Source organism: Quercus suber, unplaced genomic scaffold, assembly GCF_002906115.3.
Source record: "Quercus suber isolate HL8 unplaced genomic scaffold, Cork oak 2.0 scaffold_201, whole genome shotgun sequence".
In the NCBI taxonomy this organism is placed as follows: domain Eukaryota; kingdom Viridiplantae; phylum Streptophyta; class Magnoliopsida; order Fagales; family Fagaceae; genus Quercus; species Quercus suber.
In genome coordinates this window covers 899,609-909,606 of record NW_027069659.1, presented here as the reverse complement: position 1 = coordinate 909,606, position 9,998 = coordinate 899,609, and the positions used below count along the sequence as shown (strand labels likewise).

Below are 9,998 nucleotides of genomic sequence, written 5' to 3'. Positions count from 1 at the left end.
TTAAAATGTGGATAATAAGGAAGAAAGGGACCGCGATTGAACGTTTTGACAAAGAACAAGATCATAGGAAGGATAAAGGTATTAAAGCTTCTAAGCAAGAATCAAGTATCTAATGATGATAGCAAGTTAAGGAATCGGTTACGTAATCACACTTAATTCTATATTTTAAATTTGAATATTTGCTTATACTCTTTCCGTCCCAGTTTGTTTGTCATCTATTTCATTTTGGGATGTCTCAAAATATTGTATTTTTTTTTTATTTTAAATAAAAGGTATTAGTTTACTAATGTTCCTATTATACCCCTACTTTATTTTCAAAACTATTTGAAAAAAAAAAAAAACCTAAGAAATATTTAAAAAATCAATCTAATTGGGGCACCTTTTTAGTTGCCTCATTAAGAATAACTTAAAAAAAAAAGTTGATAAATTTATTTAAGGGTAGTTTTGTAAACTTATATATTTTTATAAGATAGACAAGACAATAAATGATGTTCCTTAAAAAGTTTGACTTTTCAAATAGGATAAACAAAGTGGGATAGAGGGAGTATTTATTTTCTGTATATAAACAAATACTTGGGGAAGAGTATTCTATAACTTGAAAGCCCATCTTAAAAGCTTGTGTTACTATCAAGAGTTTGCATTTCAACTTTTTGTACCTTTTAGTTTGTTCATAACATCTAGGGTTCCGATTATCTCTTCTATTGTAAATATCAAATTATTAAAGAAAAAAAAAACCTTGTGTTACTTTTCTTTCATGGTGTAAGAGTCTAATAACTCTTGCAATGCCAAGAGTCTTATAGCTTAACTAATAATTGCTGGTATTTTTAACGGGAATATCATAACTCAAATCTCCCTTTCCCTAAAAAAAATTATATATATATATATATATAAGTCTTGCAACAACGGCCTCTTCCTCACTGCATATTTTTTCTCACCTTGTGTTGATTAAGCTTGATCAAACAAATCATATTTTGTGGCTTGCCAATTCCTCCCTTATTTGAAAAGTCATAATTTAATCAGTTTTGTGGATGGAACAAAGCCATGTCGGTCTGAATTTCTCCTTTATTCAAAGGGAAACCTATAACCATAATTAACCCTGAATTATACACATAACATTAACAAGATCAAGCTTTATTGAGCCGGGTAAGTTCCAAGTGTTTGAATTGGCTAGTACAATGATTGAACAAGCTCCTCCTCTCACGATAGCATTATTTTCTATGATCACCTAGTGCCTTTGGCAAAGAAGAAATAGGATCAGAGAAAAGCAACCAACATGGGCTTTGACAGAAGTGGCATTTAAAGCTAAGGAACTACTCAATGAATTCGTTGATGTGCAATGAAAACCTTTTAGAGATGTGGAACCGAGGAGTCTGGTCATAGCAATCAACAACCAGACGCTATCAAAAACTATGTTTGGTCATGTTATTGAAGAGATTTGGATTCTATCAAAGGTTTTTCATAAATATATATAGTTTCAGACATGTAAAAAGGGAGGGCAACAAACTTGCTTATTCCTTTGCTAGAAGAGCAATTTTATCTGTAGATCTTGATTAAAAAGTTAAAAGCTTTTGCTAGGCTCTAAGTGTTAGGATATGTACCCTTTAAATCATATTGTATGATGCTATGTATGACATTATGTTGTGATTAATAAAATTATTTTATTATTATCTAAAATATTTGGGCATTATCATATAGTCCATGAGATGCATAGTATGTAATTTATGTGATTTAGTCATAGAAGATATAAATCACAAGTTCTTTGTAAATTCAGAATTTTAATTTGTAGTCGGTGATGAAATTGGGCATTTCATCTGCGAAAACTATAACACAACTAAAATGATTTGCTTTAATCATGAAAGTGGAGACTTCTAGTTGATATGTTGATATGTTTTAAGTGTTAAAACATATTGAATTGGACCGCTGTGAGATTTACTATTCTACTAACAACTGTCAAATGAATAATAAATCTCACGACTTTTATTTACATCAACTCTTAATTCTGAGAGAATAATGAATCTGATCATGAAGTGTAGATTACTTTGATATATCAGGAGTGAGATCTAAAGTCACGATCAAAATCTCAGTATGTTGGGCAGTTACATTTAATGTTGAAAGAACATATATTCTCAAGATGAAATTTATAATCTCTTAATGAAGATATAAAATATTTCATTAAGATAAGTTTATTGGATTTGGTTATTTAGAATGTTAGGCCTAACTACTTTAGTAAGAAGTTACTAATATATATATATATATATATATTTATGAAATTGGATTTCATAAATATATGATGAATAACTTAAAGGATTAAACTGGGTACTCAAGGATTAAGATGTAATAATTTTCAAAGAGGTAGTCAACATTCATGACTTTGTATTACTACGAATATTTTAATGAAGGGGTTAAATGTATAATAAAGTCTTGAGATATAATTTACTAATAAGGCCTAGAGTGCAATTATATTTATCAAGTGATATTAAATATAATTAATGGTAATTTTGGGCTTGTCAAGAGTTGACAGAAAAGCCCAAAATCCATTAGAGTTAGTGTTTTATTTGTCCATTTTGGTCCTACTTCAAGTCATATACTAAAGCCCAATTGGAATGACCCAAAAAGGCTAGCCTAATTCGATAATAAATTATATATAAGAAAAAAAACATACAAAATTTCATATAGAATGAAATTGTGTGTATGTGAGTGTAAGCTATTCTCTTATTCTCCTTTGAACACATACGTGTAAACTGATTGAGAGACCATACTTCTTGGGTAAAAGTAAAATTGGAGTGAAGATTAAAATTTTTTCCAAGTACTTCTAATATTTGATTTTGAATTTCACTGCATCAAGGTACGCTTTCTTATTCTTAAATTTTGAAATTTACATAGTAAATGTTATTAATTGCGAATGAAGTAGACTCATTAATTTTCTGTTGCATATATTTTGTATGCGATACAAACTATATTTTTTAACACTAAATGTGCATTTGGGATACACTTAAATAGCTCAAAACTGTTAGTTTATTACTTATTGCTTCTTTTATTTGTGGGTACCGCAAAGAAGAAGTTTTTTTTTTTTTTTTTTTTGGGCTTAAGTGAGCTTAATTAGTCAACCGGCTTGGCACATTGGGGGACCAACTATAACTTTTTGTTTAAAAGTACGGTAAAGTTGATTGTTTGTAGCTCTCATGCTCTGGTTTTTGTACAAATGCTAGTTACTTTTTAATTATTGCGGGTTTGACTCTGCTCTGTTTTCTAGACTAATTTTAGTAAAAAAAAAAAAAAACAATTAACTTATTATATTTAGTTTTTAACTTTTATATGCGGTGCTGTTAACAAATGATTTCATCAAAAGCTATAGATAAGTTGTTCTCAAATGGATGTCTGTTTGTGAATTGTTTATTTTCGATAGATTATTTGCATAATATGAGATAAAAAACTAAAAATTAGTATATTTCTAAAAAATTGAAAATTAGACTAAAAGTTAACTTTTATCTATAATACTTTTAACAAATGATTTCATCAAAAGGTTATAGATAAGTTGTTCTCAAATGGAAGTTTGTTTGTGAATTGTTTATTTTCAATAGATTATTTTCATAATATGGGACAAAAAGCAAAAAGTTAGCATATTTCAAAAAATTGTAAATTTGATTGTTGAAATAAAGTTAATACAAAAAGTAATATGAGAACCACAAACAATGTTCAAAATAAAAAAGCTAGTTTATAATATTTCCGCAAACACACTTAGCAAATTCATGCTTTTATTTTTAAATTCAAAATTACATTGGTAATATTTTAACAAACGGTGGAGGGGATTGATTCTTCTCATGGGAAGAACTAAATTTCAAATCCTTACCCTCATTTATTGTACGAAAAAAATTATTTTACTGGCTGCATGCAAAGAAGATTCAGCCTAGCTAGGCTTACACAGGAACTAATTAAGTGCTTAGTATGACATTTGCATGCTCCTGCACCACTTTCGAAGCCGTGATAACGTGTCGTTCCTCAACTAGAGTTGCACCAACGGCAAATCGTATCACGAATACTCCCTCGACCACCGCATGAGTCATGAAGACACAGCCCGACATGTTAATGGACTCCAACAATTTGCGGTTTGCCTCATTCGCATGTTCCTCGCTTACTATGTCAAGCTTACCATTTTTGTATATTTTCTCACTTAGTGCCGATGGCAAAATCCTGAAACAAACCATGGCAAAATTTGTAGGGACCACAATTTCAAACCTTTTATCCATAGCTACAAGCCCTTCAAAAAGGTTGGCCATTTTCACATGGTTTCTCATGAAGCTCCTAAGGTTAGCTACACCATAGCTTCTAAGCACAAACCATAATTTCAAGGAACGAAATTTTCGGCTTAGGGTTATCTGCCAGTCTTTATAGTCCACCACTTGCTTTGAATCCAAGGCTTTATTCCTCAAGAACTCAGGGTTTGTTGAGAGTGACTTTATCAAGGCGCTCGGATCTTTTACCCAAAGGCAGCAACAACCCAAAGAGGTTAAGAACCATTTGTGTGCATTAAGACTAAATGAGTTTGCACCCTCAACACCATCAATGAAGTGCCGAAACTCAGGACAAATACAGGCACTTCGGCATAAGCAGCATCAACATGAACCCACATTCCATAATCTTTTGCCACAGCACATAACGATTCTGGTGGATCAATGGCAGCTGTTGCTGTTGTTCCCACGGTGGCACATAAAAACAATGGAACTAGGCCAGCTTCCACATCTTCGCAAATTTGGGCTCGTAGTGAGTCAGGTGATAGTGCATATGATGTTGACTTAGAAGTCTTGATGGATTTGAAATTCTTTGGATGGATCCCTGCTATTTGTGCTGCTTTTTGGATTGCACTATGTGTCTGGTCAGAAGAATAAACCACCAACTTTTTGAGGTTCTCTCTCCCAATTTGGTTTAGCATTTGATCCCTTGCAGCGACAATTGTGCACAAAACGGCCTCACAAGTAGTCCCTTGTAGCACACCCCCGCCATTGCCAGAGAAAAGGAAAGACTTTGGCAGCTCAAGCATCTCTCCAAGCCAATCCACGACTATTGTCTCTAGTTCAGTAGCTGCTGGTGATGCAATCCAATTGAATCCGACCACATTGAAGCCGGTGCCAAGCATCTCGCCAAGAAACCCTGCAATGCTACCAGTGCATGGGAAGTAAGCAAAGAAGTTAGGGCTTTGCCAATGTGGTAAACCAGGAACTATGTGCTCCTGTACATCCTGAAGAATGGTTTCAATGGGTTCTGGATTATTTGGGGTGGACTCTGGCAGGCATTTTCGGAGATATCCTAGTTCGACTTGGCTTAGAACCGGGTATTTTTCTACATCGCGATAATAATCAGCAAGAAAGTCTATGATCATATGGCCTTGCCGCCTGAATTCCTCGGGGTCTAATGGGTTAATGTTATGGGAAGAAGTATGGTTGTGCACATGGTCAGACTTGACGCTACCCATATATATATGTACTATGGGGAAAAGAAATGGTTCAGGATTCTTTGGTTTTCTGGTGGAAGGGTTATAATTGTGGAAAGGAAAAAGTGAAACGAGAAACTAGAGACTATCTTGTAGCTGATGAGATAAAATGAAGGGAATGGAGAGTTTATATGGATGTCATGAAGCTACGTGAGGAATGAAATTCGCGTGATTTTCTTTGAATAGACCACCACTGTCTCAATGGCCACAACCGTTGGGCCTTAGCCTGTGTTTTGTATCATTTGGGGTTTTCCAAATAATTCAATGGGCCCAGATGAACAATAGGAGTAGAAGTCGGAGGTCCAGAATATGTAGCTATAGTGTTTAGCCTTAACTTTCCTAGCGAATATCTCGAAGATTGAAAGCTTCGAGATATATCAAGATATATGTATTCCAACATGTTGAAGATTGAAAGCTTACCACGTCAAGCTTACCATTAGGTAATCGATCGGTTGTGATTTGGATTGCTTTAACGTACTACAAAATGGAAAAATTCTGTTATATATGCATTAATACACATACTCTTGTACACACAATTTTGTGTGTATATTAGTATGTAATAGATACTACATTGACAAGAATTTCATTTCCTATTGTTGATGCTCAGATGAACAATAGGTGTAGAAGTCGGAGGTCCAGAATCTAGCTATTTAGATATATGTAGCTACATAGTTTAGGCCATTTTGGATATATACCACTGTAAGTTTCTTTAAAAAAACTTATTCTCTCTCTCTGTATGTGTGTGTTAAAAATACCTAGTAGTCTCACAAAAAAAAAAAAAAAAAAAAATTTCCTAGTGAATATCTCGAATATCTCAAAGATTGAAAGCTTCAAGATATATCAAGATATATGTATTCCAACACGTTGAAGATTGAAAGCTTACCACGTCGAGCTTACCATTACGGAATCGATCTCTAGTGATTTGGATTGCTTTAACATATTACAAAATGGAAAAATTCTGTTATATATGCACTAATACACATACTCTTGTACACACACAATTTTGTGGGTATATTAGTGAGTATGTAATAGATACTACACTTAGAAGAATTTCATTTCCGATTGTTGATGCCCAAATGAACAATAGGAGTAGAATTCGGAGGTCTAGAATCTAGCTATTTAGATATATGTAGCCACAGTGTTTAGGCCCTTTTGGATATACATCACTGTAAGTTTCTTTAAAAAAACTTCTCCTCTCTCCTCGTGTGTGTGTGTGTTAAAAATACTTAGTATTCTTAAAAAAAAAAAAAAAAAAAAAATTTTAGTTATTAACCATTGGTTTTTCAATACTTTTTAAGTTAATAAAAACCTTAAATATACCTTTTTTTTAACCTTTACATATATATATATATATATATAGTATATATATATATATATATATATAAATACAAATAAATAAGGTTAAATGAAATGTCAAAAAATGGATTTAAAAATTTCTTGACTTTATTTCTTATGTAATTTCAACTATTACCAGAGAACATCTCTTTTTTGGTTATGATTAGAAATATGGTTTCCATAGTTAGAGTTTGATTAGTTTTAAGTTTAATTTAGTACTATGATTGTATTTAATTGTTGATTATTGATTTAATTTTTTAAGTGGATTTTACGGTTTATTTTACTACACTATAAAATTTTTAATGTTCTCCATATGGTCATTTCTGTTTTATTTTTTACTTCTCCTTACAACCTCTTTGTTTTTCAATTAGTGGTTACTAATTGACGTTTGATTTTTTTTTTTTTATCTACTCTTTATTACTTTGTATTGTTTTTTTTCCCTATCTCTCTCTCTCTCTCTCTCTCTCTCTCTCTCTCCAATTGGCAACCTATCGTTTTCCAAAATTTGATGATGATTCTATGACATTAAATTTGCATTATTAGTTTATTTATTTATTTTTAATTTAGTGTTTCTAAATTGACATTTGTTTTGTATTCCATTTTTCCTTTGATGCATTGGGTGCGAGAATGAGTATTTCCCTAGCATTACTCCACTTTATAAGGACAATTCTATTCATTGAATTTAAGAAAAATATTATATGTTTAATATAAAAAAGTAGAGGAAATGTAGATAATTTAATGATATATATGGGGGATGTGGTTGAATTCAAATCTTGAATAAAATAATATGAGATGAAAAAAAAAAATTAAAAAAATATAACAATAAACACTAACTTATCCAAATCATTCTATGTAATATAATAATATTATATTCTTATATACTATCTTTAATTCTTTATAATGCAATAGGATAACATTTAACAATCAAAGTGAACCAAAAAAAAAAAAAAAACTTAAAAAACAAAACTAAATCTCATCAATCCAAAATAGTGTTCTAAAGAACACAAAACTTGATCAAGCTAAAGTTGAAATGAAAGAAAAAAAAAAGATCCACCAAAAAACCGAGGGAGAAAGAGAGGGAAATAACCCTTTTTTGTGAGGGTAAATTATGCAAAGAATAGAAGAGTGAATGACACATTTATACTAAGAGGAAGATAATAAAAAGAAACAAAATAAAGGAAAATAAAAGGAAAGAGAAATAGTGATATTAAGGTAGAAGGTTTGGGGAGATAAAAAGGTAAAGGGAGGGAGAAAGGTTGGAGAAAGTGTAAATGTTAAAAAAATGAGTACAATTTTGATGAGGTCAAATTTTTTTTATTTGAATTTAAGTAAAATATTACATTTTTTTATTTTTTAAAACAAAAAGGGGGAGAATATAAATAATTTAATGATAAGGAGGATGTGGTTGAATTTCAATATTGAATAAAACAAGATGAGAAGAAAAATGAGTAAAATTAAAAGATATAACAATAAACACTAAATTATCCAAATCATGCTGTGTAACATAATAATATTATATTCTGTAATAATAACTTAAAACACAAAAATAAATTGTATCAACCTAAATTAGAGTTCCAAAAAATACAAAAAAATATAAACCTAAAGCAGAGATGCAAGAAAAATAAAAATGCACCAAAAAATTGAGAGAGAGAGAGAGAGAGAGAGAGAGCTAACCTTTTTGTGAGGAAAAACTATGCAAAAAATGAAAGAGAGAATGACAAATTTATAGTAAGAAGAAGTGAATAAGAAGAGATAAATAAAGGAAGATGAAGGAAAAGATGAATAATGATAATAAAGTAGAGGGCAGTGGGAGATGAAAAGGTAAGGGAAGAAGAAAGGTTAGAGAAAGTGTAAATATTTAAAAAAAAATAAGTGAATGTTAAAAAAAATTATAGTAAAATTGGAAAGAAAAAATATAATGACGTGGATGTTGATGTGGTTTAACTAGAGCATAGCAACAATAAATGCTACGCTTCAGCTTTTAGATATATATAAATTTACTAGTTTTGTTTTAGCATTACATGTCCTTTTGTAGAATTTTCTTTTCTGTTCTATTTGTTGTATCAGTTGTTCTGCTGTAAACCTATTTATTTTACTAACGGTGTTGACTATCTACTGTGACTCCATTAAAAGTGTTTTACCATAACATTCTGCCGTAGTGTATTTTTCTGCTGTAACAGCTAGCCTGTAACGCCTCAAAATCATAAAAAATAAAAGTCTATTCAAATTAAATAATCCATAAAAAAATATTAAATAAAAGCAACCAGCAACCTAAAATCTCATCACAAATGTCATAGCTCTAGTCCACCAAAGATAAAACATCATCAAAATAATTCTCAAATACAACGTTTAATGCCATAAAAAAATAATAATAAAATCCTCAGTTCCACCAAATAGTTCGTAATTGTTGTCTTCCAATAATCCCTCTATTGTATCTGTAAGGGGAAATAAAGNTCTCTCTCTCTCTCTCTCTCTCCAATTGGCAACCTATCGTTTTCCAAAATTTGATGATGATTCTATGACATTAAATTTGCATTATTAGTTTATTTATTTATTTTTAATTTAGTGTTTCTAAATTGACATTTGTTTTGTATTCCATTTTTCCTTTGATGCATTGGGTGCGAGAATGAGTATTTCCCTAGCATTACTCCACTTTATAAGGACAATTCTATTCATTGAATTTAAGAAAAATATTATATGTTTAATATAAAAAAGTAGAGGAAATGTAGATAATTTAATGATATATATGGGGGATGTGGTTGAATTCAAATCTTGAATAAAATAATATGAGATGAAAAAAAAAAATTAAAAAAATATAACAATAAACACTAACTTATCCAAATCATTCTATGTAATATAATAATATTATATTCTTATATACTATCTTTAATTCTTTATAATGCAATAGGATAACATTTAACAATCAAAGTGAACCAAAAAAAAAAAAAAAACTTAAAAAACAAAACTAAATCTCATCAATCCAAAATAGTGTTCTAAAGAACACAAAACTTGATCAAGCTAAAGTTGAAATGAAAGAAAAAAAAAAGATCCACCAAAAAACCGAGGGAGAAAGAGAGGGAAATAACCCTTTTTTGTGAGGGTAAATTATGCAAAGAATAGAAGAGTGAATGACACATTTATACTAAGAGGAAGATAATAAAAAGAAACAAAATAA

At 30.6% G+C, this 9,998-nt stretch overlaps 1 pseudogene; it reads right to left on the bottom strand.

The window, feature by feature from the left end:
- Positions 1-3,932: 3,932 nt before the first annotated feature.
- Positions 3,933-5,470, bottom strand: LOC111987528 (tyrosine decarboxylase-like; annotated as a pseudogene).
- Positions 5,471-9,998: the final 4,528 nt, after the last annotated feature.